Source organism: Danio rerio, chromosome 3 (assembly GCF_052040795.2).
Source record: "Danio rerio strain M-AB ecotype USA chromosome 3, GRCz13ab, whole genome shotgun sequence".
Classification (NCBI taxonomy): Eukaryota; Metazoa; Chordata; class Actinopteri; order Cypriniformes; family Danionidae; genus Danio; species Danio rerio.
The window spans coordinates 57412830-57429866 of NC_141023.1; the positions used below are offsets into that span (position 1 = coordinate 57412830).

The 17037-nt window shown below is 35.5% G+C and overlaps 1 protein-coding gene across 2 annotated transcripts in view; it reads left to right on the forward strand.

The window, feature by feature from the left end:
* The window catches only part of olfm2a (olfactomedin 2a), a 246246-nt gene that overhangs the window by 128167 nt on the left and 101042 nt on the right, over positions 1–17037 (forward strand).

Sequence of the window (17037 nt, forward strand, 5' to 3'; positions counted from 1 at the left end):
TTACAAAATCCGGCATGTAAATAGCAAATGCACCATACCACGATACAACTGACTTGGGGAATGGGAGATGAAAATCTGACTGATTTTATTAACGTTATGCTCAAAACACACCCATAACTCATTAAGAGAATAAGCATAACCCTGTTAGACCATGTCCAAGGGCGCAGAGCATATTTTTCCATCCTTAAAGTAGCAAAAGTGGATTTGGACATGTCGGTAATACACTTAGATCGTTAAAATAGAGCCAATAAACTTGAAACCTGATTGTTGCTTGAATTAAAACAGGATCACATATTGTTATTCAAGTTAAGACTTGACAGTAAGTACAGTGCAATGTGATTACTTTTTATTACTAGGGATGTAACGGTATTGTAAATACCGTCATACCGCAATATTAATTTTTTCGATATTACCGAAGTTGCATGACTCGGTAAAACTATAGGTCTTCTGAGAAAATTTGCTCAGGCGAATGAAGCGAACGGGAGGTAACGAAAACTACAATACCCATCAGCCCATGCTTGACCATCATCCCTTGCGGTCTGTTGTTGCTACAGATCCAGTAATGCGGAAATGGAGTGTGCTGCTAGAAGCGGGGATGAAAAGAGCTGGAAAACTCTAAAGCAGGTCGCACACCAGAAGCGCCGCTCGGCGCCGCGACACGGCGCGTACATGACAGATTAAAGTATCGCACACCAGACGCGCACATTCGAATGATATTTAACATGAAACTAATCAGATGGCGCTCTGTGGCGCGGCTGAAAAATGAACTGCGTCCTGAGCCGTCGCCGGGCGCCGCCGACAGCCGCCGACTTGCGGCGCCGGTGTGTGTATCCTGATAGAAACCTATAATTAGAATTCTAAAATACGTGGCGCTGCGCGGCGCGCCGCCGAGCGTCGCTTCTGGTGTGCGACCTGCTTTACACGCACAGTTCAGTCCTGCATTATCTCCGTGTAAGTTCAGACTTCCAAGTTTGATCAAGGCTGCAGTCTCTTCTTCTCAGTTTGATATGGAAAAGCAGATTATACCGAGGACACGGGTAAATCTTCAAAGGGAACAGTGTACTTTATAACTTCATTCACATCACCCTGGCTTCGTTGTTTCACTTTCTCAACAATAAAATGTAAACATGATTTAAGGAACTGCCTATTTTCATTTTAATATTAGCAACTTAGACAGCAGACATGTTGAGGCGTCGTGCTGCATATATGAGCGTCATCTTCACTGTGTGGATATTTATAACAAAACGGAGCCGATAACAACTGCCTCCTTTCAATTTCAGTGAAAATACGAAACACAGCCTCTCTTTTGCTGAGTATCAGTTTTAAGAATCGATAATGGCCATTTTAAAAGTATAACATACAATAAGTTTTTACATTATAGGAAATAAAGGCGATCAGTCAATATACAGAATGTACGTGGTTACATTAATCATTAACTTATCTTTGCGCTCAGCCAAAACACGTTACCTGAGAACAAGTAATAGATTCCAATGATCAAAGTCAGGGAATATGTCGTTAGATAAAGACAACAAGATAAATGAAATATCCCGTTTAATAAATATAGTGAGATTAGATCCAGCGGGAGATGCTTGATGAGAAGTCCGACTAGCAGAGCTCTCATCTGGGTAGATGGGCTGAGTGTGATTAAATGTTGAATGTGATGAGTTTTCAACAATACTAAATTAAAACTTTATTTTTTTACATGGTTTAATAATTTTTTGTTATTAAAATTGAAGTTCCTGTTTCAAAGCTTACAGATAGATGGCTAATTTGTATGTCATTGACACTTTTGGCACTTTTTTGGAGTATTTTCATAAGTTTTGTTTTTTCCTGTAAATGATTCAATAAATACCGTACCGTGACATTCATACCGAGGTATTACCGTACCGTGAAATTCTGATACCGTTACATCCCTATTTATTACGTATATACAATAAAATTTATTTTAAGAAAGCAGTTATATGATACAATAATCTTACACAATCTGATCTAAAATAGTAATAGTAAAGTATTCTTAAAACTAGATTAATAAGTTTTTTTTTCTTTCTTTCTTTTTTTTTTTTTTGCCTAGGAACTCCAGATAAGGAGTTTTTGTAGTGTAAAAGTTCAACTTTACAGCCAGTGAGTGAAATTATGATGGTTGTCCTTGTTTGAGGGTAATACAGAAGGATTTCAACAGCACTGGGACTACACTTTAGTCCAGTGAGGACCGGCGCAGCAAGTGTAAGTGTAATTTCAGCACATTTCTTTCTGCTGCGCACACCATCTGATCCTGGTGCTTCGTGGACTCCAGCTGCTTAGTGAATAACACATCCTAAGGTTTAAACAGATCGTATAAGCTTTAATTTCAGTTACCTGTCATGCTAATTGGCATTAATGATACCGGTTCATTTAACTCTAAGTCACTCTGGTTAGAAAGCATCTGCTAAAAAAACAAACAGTAGATGCACAGGTAAATTGCTGTGCCAGTTTAAAGTGATTTACCCAAGCAGGCATGCCAACATGGTATCTGTTGTGTTTAAACAGTATAACTCAACCATGTATTTTCTGCCAATCATTTCCAGTCGTTAGGATTCTGCACATGGGTTAGGACTATGATTGGTAGTATAGTACATTTGATTGTTTTCAGTTTTTGTACATGGGGGGTAAATCAAAAGGTGCAATGGGGTGTAAGACTGAATGTTTCCATGTCAGAAGGGGAAACAGGTCATCATGGCAGGTGTAGAGAAGTGAGTTCATTGGTCAGGAAGAAATCATCTTCAGTCTCTTGAGTGTTGCATGCTATCTTTTGCTTTTTTTGTTCATAGCAGGCATTTTAATAGCCTCTAAATATTTAAGTCTAGTCTGTTTTTATCTCCTTCTTGATCCCATGTGTACCCAGAGAGTATTATAGAGGGGGAAATAATATTTTTTCTTTGCAGAAATATAACAAAGATGTATTTAAAAAAAATATGCTTTACTCTTGACTGACCATCAGAATAGTTTTGCATTATTATTCGTTGAACCAAGGATGGCAGATTCTAGGGATTTTTTTTACGCGTAACCCCATTTTTCCAGTCTAACAGTATCTTATAAACAAGAATGCTTATTTTATTAGATGTACTGCATAGTTACAATATGATGTCTCAATGTAATAAACTTCACATTTTAATCACTTAAAGCTTTTAAAATAACAGATTTTGTTTAATTTGTAATTAAAATTATGAAAATTCTGTCCTTATGTACCCATGCTTGACTTATTCCAAAGCAGTTTTTTTTCTTTTTTTTTCTGTTGAACATAAAAGAAGATTTTTTGAAGAATGTTGCAAACTTGTAACTACTGACTTCCATAGAATTTATTTTTCCTATATGGAAGACAGTGGTCACATATTTCCAACATTCTTTATAAAATATCTTTATTTTGTTTTCATCATAACAAGAAAAGAAAAATCTAACTGGTGTGGAACTAGTTTTAGGGTAGTTGTCGTTTTGTCTTAAAGTGTAGTGTTCCTTTAAAGAGCTTCTATTTTTTCCTATTTTACATGATGTAAGATAAGTCTTTGGTGTCTCCAGAACGTGTCTGTAAAATTTCAGCTCAAAATACCCATCATATAATTTATTATACCCTGCTGAATATGTGAATTTTTGAGTGATATTACATTGCTGTTGTTTTGTTGCCTTTAAATGCAAATGAGCTGGTTCTTCCCGACCACCGTTACTACATGTGTGTCTGTTCCTCTTGTTGCATCAAGTCGGATAAACAGAAGTCAATGACAGAGACAGACACAGATGAAACAGATTGTAACACGGGGAGTGACAGAGACAAGTGAGTTGAGGATCCACATGCAGGTTTATTCGGTACTCAGACAAGCAATGGTCAACACGGGTGCAAACAGATATATGAAAGCAAATTCAGAATCGCAGTCACTATGACAGGCGAGAGGTCGGAAGGCAGGCGGCAAACAGAGATAATTTAGAACAAAGCTAAAGTTAACACACGAGAAAACAAGACTAAGAAACTGTGTTGAATTGTCACTTTGTGGATAAACAAGACAAGACAACAAAAGTGAGTGTGTGTGCTGCTTAAATAGAGTGTGTAATCAGTCTTTGACAATCCTCAGGTAATGCGAGTGTAATCACTTAGAAAGAGGAAATCTTGTGTGTGTGTGAGCGGAGTGCATGTGAGAATGTAGTCCAGAAATGGCGGATTTGTAGTCCACAAGTATTGTGAGTGAGATCCAGCGATCTATGAAGTTATGATCGCTGGTGATTGTGACACAGATATTCAGTTCAGGCAAAATAACATAAGTTTATTTGATGTGTTTGTTGTGGAGTTTATTTAAGCCTTTCTACAATGATGAGTCACACACAAAAGTTCCATTACAAAAGTGAAATTAAAAAGATTGCGGGACACACATGGTTATCTCTGCGCTGTTTTTGAACAACTAGTTGCAAGAAAATGTGACAGGATACAAGTTATTATATACTTCTATATGGATATCCATTATGCTTCTGTACTAAATAACCCAGGTTTTACGTCCACAAACCGGGACTCCTGTTATGCATTTAAAGCAACCTCATATATGGTTGTACGGATACCATGCAACTGTGGAGATTCTAGTTTTTATATATTAAAATTTTTGCTCAAAAATATAAAATACCCATCATAGCGTTATTATACTCTGCTGAATACCTCAATTTTGAAGTGGTATTATACTGCAGCTGTTTTGTTGACTGTGCCTTTAAATGCAAATGAGCTAGCTCTCCCCGCCCACCTTTCCCACATTTGTGTCTTTTTCTCTTGCTGCATCACATCAGATAAACCGCAGTCAGTGACAGAGACAGACATGGATAAAGCAGATATTCAGTTCAGAGTCAAAATGCCAAGTAAGTTTATCTGATGTCTTTATTGAGGAGTTTATTCAAGCCTTTCTGCAATGATGAGTCACACTCAAAAGTTCCATTACAAAAATGTCGTTAAAAAGTTTGAAGTGCACACACAGACACACGGTTAACTTTGCACTGTTTTTGAACAACTAGTTGCAGGAAATGTGACAGGATACAAGTTAATATGCACTGCCATATGGACATCCATTATGCTTCTGTACTAAATAACCCAGATTTTACATCCACAAACTGGGACTCCTGTTGTGCTTTTAAAGCAACCTCATATATTATGTAGCTGCGGGGATTCTAGTGTTTATTAATTAACTAGCATTTTACTGTCTTTATTACAAACATGCACTATTTTAAAAAAAAAATTACACTTATAACACTCATTCTTGACGTGCAGCTGATCACAGTGAGTTGGAGCAGATATTTTAATCCCAGTTTCTTTGCGAATCCTGTTCCACGTACATGATTATACGTAGACATGTTAATATGCGCATTTTAATCAATTTGTTTGGTGGAAAGAAACTACACTCCAATGTCACGTTGCAGTGGGTTAGATCTTATTTTATTGTCAGGACATTTAGACAGAGACTTGTTGTGTTTATATCACTCCAATATGAATGTGGACACACTATACCAACACACAGTTCTGCTCAAACAGCTTCCAAAGTTGATTTTGCATCATAGATGCCCTTTAAATCATTGTGACTGATGATTCAGAATGTATTGTTTATATGATTGCTAAGCAATCTGATTTATGAGTATTTTATAAACTCACAGCCACTTTAATAATTACACCCTGTCAACATAGAATTAGACCTCATTCTGCTCTGTTCCTTTGAGGTTTTGCTTCATATTGATATGATAGCAGTACACGGCTAATGCAGATTTGTCAGCTGTGAATCTCCAATTGCAGCACATCCCAAAGGTGCTCTGTTGGATTGAGATCTAGTGACTGTTGGTCAATTGAGTGGTCATGAAGCCCTTCTGAGAAAATCTAAGGTTGGTGAAATGGCATGTTATCCTGCAGGAAGTAGCCATAATATGGATTCGCCATTGTTGGAAAAGTTGCCGCATTTAAATAATTTTTAAATAGTTCTAAGGTGCCCAAAATTTAACTATTACAACCAGCGTATACAAGGCAAGATGGAGCAATGCTCTTATGGCAAATTCTGACTTGAAGGAACCCTGTCCTAACTGTACTCAACACACGATAAAAAGTATTGTTTTCTTCATTTAATTGAGAGAGTTCACAGTATATTTCTGCGACGTTGCTGCTGAATCAACTGCTTAAACTGCTTTGTCAGTGATAACCTTAGGTGCTCATTATGTGCTTTGTTCAGTGCTAAATACTGCTAATGTTTCAGGATGGCATTTTATGTGTTTAGGTAGTTTACCTCAGATCCTGAAAATAAAATAATTAGTAAACATACGGTTTAAAAATGAACATTACAACTGTGATTCCACCAAAACATGTGCAAACCAACAATATCAGTATCTCAGTATGTGTTTTAAATAATGTTAAAGAGTTTTTTTTGTTTGTTTTTTTGTTCTGTTTTATGTATTTATTCAATTAAAAAAAAGCTTTGATTTGTTTATTTTGCACTTCTGAATGCCTCTGGTTTTTAAATGTTTTTGTTGTGTTACGTCACAACTGGTGCAGAAAGCAAAATTGCTTGTCACAGAAATCTTGACCTATCATATGTTTTTAAGACACTTTGTTACACTAAGCAATGTTTTTCTGTCCGCTATGGTCTAGTTTTTGTGAGTATATGTGAACTGTAGTGTAAGAACATAATTTAAACATTATTTTCAAGCAAAAATGTGAAACTTTCATGCAATTTTGCCTGTTCGATTACATGAGAATGATGTTTCAGAACTGAAAATGTGTTACAAAATTGTTGATTCAAGTTTTTGAAAATCCTGCATGTGTTCAGAGGGGTGTAGATTAAAGGCAAGAACCAACAAAGACACAATAATAGTGGAGTAGATGGTAATGTTTTTTGCTCTAGTGTTTCCTTGGGCTTCATCAGCAAAGTGTGGATTTACTTAATATTACAATCGAAAGCAGAGACACATCATAAACACGCTCAAATTGTGCATACACATTAGCGTGTTGCCACATCCCTAAAGGTACTGTTAACTAACAAAGTGACTACCAGGAAATACAATCCTGGCATACAAAGTACAGCACTTTTGGCCATTTTTGCAGATTGGATGTTATCATGTAAATATGAAGTTTTGTGAAAGAAATGTTTAGAAATCATAAAAATCCATATTTTCAAATTTGGAGCAATAAGATTGATTTCATTTGGATTGTGAACAGTTTATTATATCTTTTTATTTTACGTTAAGATTTCTGTAAGGAGATAACATTTTTCAGTGTCAGTATTAAAAATCGGTATTGTGATTTTAGGGCGAGGCAGTGGCGCAGTAGGTAGTGCCGTCACCTTACAGCAAGAAGGTCGCTGGGTCGCTGGTTCGAGCCTTGGCTCAGTTGCCGCTTCTGTGTGGAGTTTGCATGTTCTCCCTGCATTCGCTTGGGTTTCCTCTGGGTGCTCCGGTTTCCCCCACAGTCCAAAGACAGGTGGTACAGGTGAATTGGGTAGGTTAAATTCACCGTAGTGTTTGAGTGTGTGTGAATGTGTATAAGGGGCTGGAAGGGCATCCGCTGCGTAATAACTTGCTGAATAAGTTGGCGGTTCATTCCGCTGTGGCGACCCCGGATTTATAAAAGGTACTAAGCTGACAAGAAAATGAATGAATGAATTGTGATTTTATATTTCTCAAATGAGGGAGAACGGTATGTTTCCAGAGTGGAATAACACTATAACTCCAATTCATCATATCACCTTAAACCACTAAAGATCTGATTCTCGCATCTTAGTTTTAATACAGTAACAGAACATTTAGGTTAATATTGAGAATTATTATTATTATTATTATTATTATTATTAGTAGTAGTAGTAGTAGTAGTAGTAGTAGTATTAATATCTAAAAACAGAAAATACAGTATGAACAATGTACAATACCTTCTTACAGTACTAGCAATAACAATAAACAAACAATAAATAAATAATAAATAAATAAATAAATAAAAATGAAATGCAGACATTATAGCTAAATTTTGTTGTTTATTTATGAATATAGACAAGAAATAGAACATGAAAAGAACTGGCAAATCACCCCTGTGTTTATGCTACTACAAACTGTCCTTGCGCTCCACCATCTCGCTATATTCATTCATTCATTCATTCATTCATTTTATTTTCGGCTTAGTCCCTTTATTATTCTTGGGTCGCCACAACGGAACGAACCGCCAACTTATCCAGCAAATGTTTTATGCAGCGGACGCCATTCCAGCTACAACTCATCACTGGAAACACCCATACACACTCATTCATACACATACAATATGGACAATTTAGCTTACCTAATTGACCTACAGCGCATGTCTTTGGACTGTGGTTGAAACCTTAGCACCCAGAAGTAACCCACGCAAATTTTGTTTTTTGGAATTATACGGTTGTTCATCTCATGCACTTAAATATTCTTCTGTAAACCTCACAGTGATTCTTTGAGTTTCTGTTATCCATCAGTTGAACCAGTCTGGCCATTTTGACCTTTTTTCACACCAGTCTCTGTAAACCCCAGAGATGGTTGTGCGTGAAAACCAGTCTGGGACCAACAACCGTGTCACATTCATAGTAACTTAAATCCTTTTTCTTCCTCATTCGGTTTGAAGCGGTAATAGTTCAGTTTTGGTCACAATTTATACAATTAACTACTTGTTTTTTACCCTCATAATATTAAGATATTAACTGTTTGTTAGTAGTTATAAAGTATGATTTCATTCCTAATCATATCAAAACCATACAGTCTACCTTACTAACTATTAACAAACAGTTTATTAGTTTAGTTTAGTTTAGTTTGATAAGCGAGTAGTGTTAGTTAATAGTCTGTTAATTCCATAAGTTGTGACCTACACTAAAAAGTTAACCACTAAACGTATGTAATGTGATTGGCTGGTTACTTACAGTATTTATGTTAATAAGCACCTTAAAAGTGAGCATACAATGTACACTCTCAGAAATTAAGGTAAAAGAGCTGTCACAGGTGGTATCTTTTCAAAAGGTACAAATTTGTTCCTAAAAGGTCCATAATAATAGCGTGAGGGTACATATTTGTACTTAAAATGTACAAAAGTGTTCTTCCTAAAATCTGTAGGTACTAATATATACTTTAGAGGTACCAATATGGACCCTTTAAGTACAAATGTGTATCTTTTGAAAAGGTACCACCACAGTGACAGCTCATGACCTTTATTTCTGAGAGTGTATACAAGTAGAACTGGTCATAGCTAAATTAAGCTTGTTCTAAATTGATGATTGTCACATTGCTATTGTTCTGAACAGAATCAACACTCAAATAATAGCACTATTGTGTTTAAGAATCTGCAGAATCTGAATTGTTGACTTTCAGTTGTTGATTCCACTATTTTGCTGTTGATCTCTGTGAAGCTGGAATTTGTATTGTATAAAGTGCTGTGCACATACACATATTCCCTCTAGATGGATGTGAAAGCCATTGTCTTAACATGTGCTACAACATGCACATTACACAATGGATAAAGCAATGAGGGTGAGCACAGACATTACAAGTTTTTAATTTGAGTATGATGACATCTTTTCTGACACATTTGCCTCTGTATTGCTGGAAACAGCCCCTTCAAGCAAGTTATATCATTCTCAAATTGACATTTACATATTTACCCAATTTGTCCACGTCTAAGTGGTTACATTCTTAATTTTTTTATTTTATTAATATTTTTTTTTTTGTGCTTTTGGACTGGGTTATTAATCTGATTTCTAGCATCCATGTAAATGTGGCTGCTGAAAGAGCCTTTTAAGTCCCATTAGCTGCAAATCCTGGGCTAATGCGACACGTGTGGCTTGGCCAGACCAATTAATTGAAAAAAAATCGAGCACAGGCATTGACTTAAAAGCCCCACTGGGTCATAATAGGTATCCAGAATCTTATTAGCACAGGTGACATGTGTTACATATGGGTAATAGCTTGCCAGAGTTTGTCCTTGATTTAATAGTTAACAGTCACACAGTTTGAATCGCGACACGTTGTGTTTATTTTGTTACAAGCATGCAGTAAGACTCTAATGCTTTAATGGAGTAAATGCTGGTATGTAACTTTCAGATTAGAAGACATTGGAACAAATAAAGATTAGTTTGATCAATTGATTACTAACTGAATTATAAAACATAATAAATTATAAAATTATATTTTAACTTCGCTGGGTCACTGGTTCGAACCTCGGCTCAGTTGGTATTTCTGTGAGGAGTTTGCATGTTCTCCCTGCGTTCGCGTGGGTTTCCTTCTGATGCTCCAGTTTCCCCCACAGTCCAAAGACATGCTGCAGGTGAATTGGGTAGGCTAAATTGTCCATAGTGTATGAGTGTATGAGGTTGACAGGCCCAGAAGACAGGAATGGGTAAAAAAGTTGTTATCATATGGACAAGTCTAAGTGGACGACTTCTTCCAAAGAGCCAACCCCGCAACCATGCGGGACTAAGGCCAAAGAACAAGAAGTATAGAGATTTTTAACTAATAGCTACAATGTTTTCCCTGAACTCATATTTTATAATCAAAATGGCTTACCCTGTAAGAAATGCTGGGTTCTATACAACTCTTTCATATTGTCCCAACAACAAATTGATTAAGCTAACTTGTGATTTTTACAAATTTAAGTAGATTGAATATACAAATTAAGTTGTTCCAAAAAAAGCTTAAGAATTGTGTTGTTTTAACTCATTTTACTGTAATTAGGTAGCTTGACTAGGTAGCAAAATATTTTTTTAAGTGTACTTTAACGTCTAAATCATTTATTTATGTAGTAAAATGTATCCAGTGTAAGTCCCCATTCTAAAAGTATTGAATTAATTTTGCTATATTTGTTAAAATCACAAACAGACTACTTTATAAAGATAGACTCGTTATCTTTAAATCAAAGGAGAAAATGTACTTATTTACTTTAAAGGCTCTCTTAGGTAAATTACCATCCTATCTTTCTAATTTGTTAACATTTCCCATAAATAACCAACACACAATCTAGTTCCTCTATTCGTTTAACAGTCCCAAGGGTATTGTCAGAACTTGACAAACGTGCGTTTTCCTTTATGCTCCTATGGCTTGACACACTTCTGACTCAGTACTTTTAAACATCTTCTGTACAACATCTTAAAGGATACTTGTAATTGTTTTTTATGATTTGATCTTTTAATGAATTGTGATTTTGTCATTTTGTAGTATTGTTTTTGTTTTTTTTGTTTTTTTTATGTGTGATTTCAATGTGAAACTTTATGTGCTGTCTGCCATCTTGACCAGGTCTACTGGAAGAAGAGACAGCACTGTCTCAATGTGATCTCCTGGCTAAATAAATGAAATTAATAATAATAATAATAATAATAATAATTGTTGAGTTTGTCGCACCAAAAAGCCTCATTGTATAAACCTCAATAAATTTCTTTAACTTACACCTAAAAGAATGAAGTTTTTTCCAACTTGTTTGTTAATGAAAACTGTAATAAGTTAACTAATTCATGTATTTATAACAAGCTGAAGTATTTTTTTTTTTTTTGGACTTTTCGGTTGTTCATCTCATGCACTTACATATTCTTCTGTAAACCTCACAGTGATTCTTTGAGTTTCTGTTATCCATCAGTTGAACCAGTCTGGCCGTTTTGACCTTTTTTCCACACCAGTCTCTGTAAACCCCAGAGATGGTTGTGCGTGAAAACCAGTCTGGCACCAACAACCATGTCACATTCAAAGTAACTTAAATCCTTTTTCTTCCTCATTCGGTTTGAAGCAGTAATACTTTAGTTTTGGTCACAATTTATACAATTAACTACTTGCTTATTACCTGCGTAATATTAAGATATTAACTGTTTGTTATAAAGTATGATCTCATTCCTAATCCTACCCAAACCCTAGTCTACCTTACTAACTAATAGCAAACAGTTTATTAGTAGTTTATGAAGTGGGTAGTGTTAGTTAAGTTGTGACCTAAACTAAAATGTTAACCACTAAATGTATGTAATGTGATTGGCTGATTACTTGATTAAAGGCAATAATAATAGTAATAATAATAATAATGATAATATAAATTTTTTTGAGTTTGTCGCACCAAAAAGCCTCATTGTATAAACCTAAATAAATTACTTTAACTTACACCTAAAAGAATAAAGTTTTTCCAATTTTTTTGTTAACGAAAACTGTAATAAGTTAACTAATTCATGTATTTGTAACAAGCTGAAGTAATTTGTTTAAATGTTCACTTTTTAAGGTGTGTTAAAAAATAATTAACTACTTGCTTATTACCTACTTATTTAGATATTAACTGTTTGTTAGTCGTTATCTTTTCCCTGATCCTATACCAAGCCCAACTTCTACCTTGTTGGATTAATTTAGCTATATATGTTAAAATCACAAACTGACTGCTTTTATAAATCATTTTTGTGTTAGTTGCACTGCAAAAGCCTCATTGTCTCAACTTAGATAAATCACTTCTTACACCTAAAAGTATTAGGTTTTTCCAACTTATTTATTAATGAAACCGTAATAAGTTAAGTGGAAACTGCTTTATTCGTGTTGTAACAAGCTGAATTAATTTGATTTTCTCTTTTTACAGTGATAAAAAAAAAAATAATAATTATCTGCTTGCTTATTATCTGCTTAACATTAAGATATTACCTGTTTAGTATTGATAAAGTATGATCTTATCCCTAATCCTTTACCAAACCCTACAGTAAGCTCAACTTTTACCTCATTGGATTAATTTGGATATATATGTTAAAATCCCTAAGTGATTACTTTATTAAATATTTGCTGTGTCTGTTGCACTGAAAAAGCCTCATTATATCAACTTAAATAAATAACTTTAACATCGTACACCTAAAAGAATGAACTTTTTTCAATGTATTTATTGCCGAAAATTTACAAATTAGGAGGAAACTAATTAATTCATGTAATTGTAACAAGCTTAACCCTCGTGTTGAGTTCACATCCAGTCCTTTACTTTAGTGTTCCCAGTCAAAACTGACCGTTCTGTTTTAACTGGTCTTATTATTAGCACGCAAAAATAAAAAATAAATGAAGAAATAAATAAAATAAAATAAAATAAAAAACTTTTTCAACATCAAACCTAATTTATAGAATTACACATGAAATAACTGCAATGAAATTAGAAACAGGCACTGAAAATGTATTACAAAATGAACAATAGAAGACAGAAATCTAAATAATTTGTTTCATTACTAGACAGCTCGCTAAAATAATTATCTCAGGGTCTGACCAAAAAAATTTGAAATTTTAATCCATCTGAATGATTTATAAACCAGCAGAGCACAAATAAAACGGTATACTTTCCTGTGTATTGAGTGCTTGAATTTCCATTCAGTCCTTTAATTGGACTACAACTGAGATATTCGGTGAGCATGAACAAAGGACTAGCACTAGTTATACTTGGATGCTAATGGTCTAATCCAATAAAATAATGGATGCTAAGCTACTGTGTTCAACAGAAGAAACTCATAAATAATAATAATAATAGTAATAAATTTTATTTGTAATGCGCTTTTCTAAGCTAAAAGTGCTCCTGCTAAACCCAGAGATAAGCTAAAGAACACTGAAAAAAAAGTGTTTCATGCAGAACTGTTGCAAACACTTTATTTGTGTTGAGTTTAAACAAACAAATTAAGTTTAATAATGTTTAACGTAATTTGTTTGTTTAAATTCAGCCCAAACAAATTGTTTACAACCTTTTAACGGAAAAAAAAAGAGTAAATCCAAGGAATCATCTTTGAATATTTTTTTTTCAGTGAAAGAAAGAAAGAAAGAAAGAAAGAAAGAAAGAAAGAAAGAAAGAAAGAAAGAAAGAAAGAAAGAAAGAAAGAAAGAGAGAGAACAATAGGCAATCAGATGTAAAACACAATATTGTGAGTGTTTTAGGAACACGACAGGAAGGTTAAGTAATTTAAGTGTTCGCTTTTTACAGTGTATCAAAAAATAAGCCAAAAGAAATCAAAGAAATATTGTATGTAAAAATAATATTGAAATGGAACATGTGAGAAATAGGACAGAAAATTTAATAATGAAATCAAATCAAATCAGTGAGAGATTCAAGATTTCAGATTTTGCTGTTTAATGGACAAAATTAAATCGCCATTAACCATTTAAGTGTTGAAAACGTTTTAGTGTGTCTTTCTTCTGTTAAACACCAAATAAGTTATTAGAAAATTGCTAGTAGCTGACACCCATAGCTGACTTTAGTATTTTTTCCCTACAATGAAGGTCAACAGGTACCATCAACCAGCATTTTTTATAAAATGTTCTTCTGTGTTCAACAGAAGAAACTCATAAATAAAAATATAATAATAGTGATACATTTTGTTTGTAATGCGCTTTTCTTATACTCAAAGCGCTACAGGCAAAATACTAGAACGCAAGGCAAGTAAAACAGCACAACAATAAAAGATGCAATAAAACAATAAAAATATGAACCATAAAATATAAATAAAAAGTTAAACAAAATGATCATCCTAAGGTAAAAGCAATGCTAAAAAGGTCAGTCTTTTTAACAGTCCAGAGAGCCAGCATTCCTAATGCTGATGGGAGTGCATTCCAAAGCTTAGGCGCACTGTGTGAAAAAGCCCTCCCACCCATGGTGTTGAGTTTACACCGTGGCTGATGCAATGTAAGTCCCGATGCAGAACGAAGACTGCGAGCTGCGAGGGTGAGGGTCACCAGGTCGCAGATGTAACTGGGTAACCCATGCACTGCTTTGACAGTTAAAATCAAGGTCTTAAAATCAATCAGTGATTTAACAGGAAGCCAGTGTAATAGCACAGGAGTAATATGGTGGCGTGATGATGTGTGTGTTAGCATCCGTGCAGCAGGATTTTGTAAATATTGTAGTCTTCTTAGAGCTTGCAGGTAAAAACTCAAAAGTGATAAAGGTTTAAAAGACTAAATGATGGGGTAATTTAAAATGGTAAGCAACTCAACCCCTTTAGTGACATGAATGAATGAGCCAAATATTTATAACAATCCTAAATGTATGGAGATGATGTGATTTTTACATTCCAGATTTTCTACTCCTTTCATTCACTTCAGACCAATCTAGTTCGTGTGAATACAGATATTATGAAATCCTTCTCCTCTATGTGTGCATTTGCCTGCACTTTGATCTTTTTATTGATTTATTTTTAACATCAACCATGTCTCTTTTATTCCCTTTATTGTCTCATTCACATTCTTTTCATAAAAATGACTAAAATGAAACATCAGAGGTAAGTGCTTCTGAAGGACGCATGTAAAAATAAATAGCATATGTCCTTCAGAAGCGAAGCATTTACCTCTGAAGCTTCCATTTTGACATTAAAGAGTAATACTGCTAAATTAACATAATAAAGGTCATTTATGTACAATTTAACATTGATTTATTATGTAATTTAGATTATGCAATTTAGATTATATATTTATTCCACAGCTCTTTGTCTAGAAGTCAGTACACACTCAGAAATAAAGATACAAAATCTGTCACTGTGAGGGTACCCTTTAAAAAGGTACACTTTTGTATCATACAGGTGAACATTAGCACCTTTTGGGTACACTTTTGTACCTTTAAGTCTCACTCGAGTTCCTTTTTGATACTATTGTAAGAATAGGTTTTAACCACAGCGGGTCGAAGTTTAGTTCTGACGAATGACTAAAAAGTTATCAGCATGATGGTAAAAAAACTGTTAATTTCTAGTCAAACCATTCTTCTGCAATTTTATACCAAAAACGGTAATAAGGGCAGTACATTATTAATAGCTTAAAATGTGAGAGAGCGCTGATATTATGTGATTGTATTGTATTGCAATATGGAGGGCGAAGCAGTGGCGCAGTAGGTAGTGCTGTCGCCTAACAGCAAGAAGGTCGCTGGGTTGCTGGTTCAAACCTCGGCTCAGTTGGGATTTCTGTGAGGAGTTTGCATGTTCTCCCTGCGTTCGCGTGGGTTTTCTCCGGGTGCTCCGGTTTCCTCCACAGTCCAAAGACATGCTGCTTTGGCTAAATTGTCCGTAGTGTATGAGTGTAATAGGGTGACAGCAGTGGCGTAGCGCAAAATGCGGAGGCCCCCCTGCAGGGATCGCTGACGGGGCCCCCTGATAAGGGGGGGGGGGGGATACGTCATACGTCAATTTGCATATCACTGACGTCATCACGTTCTACCGTTTCTGTTTAACAGCCTATGGTTAATAAAGGGGTATTTATAATTGCACTACACTTTATATAAGCATGTTTAATTAACTAAATTTATTGCTGTTTGAATACAGTATATCATTATAGATGTGTAACGTTAGTGAATGTGCAGTAATCTCTTATATGTAATAAACTCAGACAAGTTCAGAAACTGTCACTAAAATATCTGTGATTGTGAACAAGAAAAGAATAAACGGTCCAAATAAATTGTTAAAATAAAGTAGAAGTAGATCGGTTAGACTGTACAAGGGAAATACCTTCACACTGCCTGTGCTAAATCATTTGTCGTCGGTACGCAGAGGGGTGATCTGCTCTCGGGCTGCAGGTGGGAGAGGCTGCTGTAGAGGACTGACTGGGCCGCCTGTCAGTGCTGTGAGGCGGGGGAGGGGCCGGCGGCATCACATGCAGCTCGTTAAGAAGATTAGGGACGGTACAGTATGGACAAATGACAGTCTAAAAAAATCTCCAATAACACACAAAAAAGTCGCTAGATTTGTCGCTAGGGGGGTCTGAAAAGTCGCTAAATCTAGTGACAAAGTCGCTAAGTTGGCAACATTGGGGGCAAGCAATCAGAATGAAGTAGTCCACCGCTTGAGAGGTTTTGAGAGAACACAGACCTGTGAACTTTGGTTCTGACCACAGTTGTTCCCAACAGTTTATTGAAAATCGCGACGACGCGGGCCCCCTAATCACGCGGGGCCCCCCCGTCCGCTACGCCACTGGGTGACAGGCACAAGACGACAAGCCGGCCGGCCGGCCGGAAAGTGTAAAAAAAGTCGATATATATGGACAAGTCTAAAATGGCTTGTTCCAAAGAGCTGACCCCGCAACCATTGGGTACTTGAA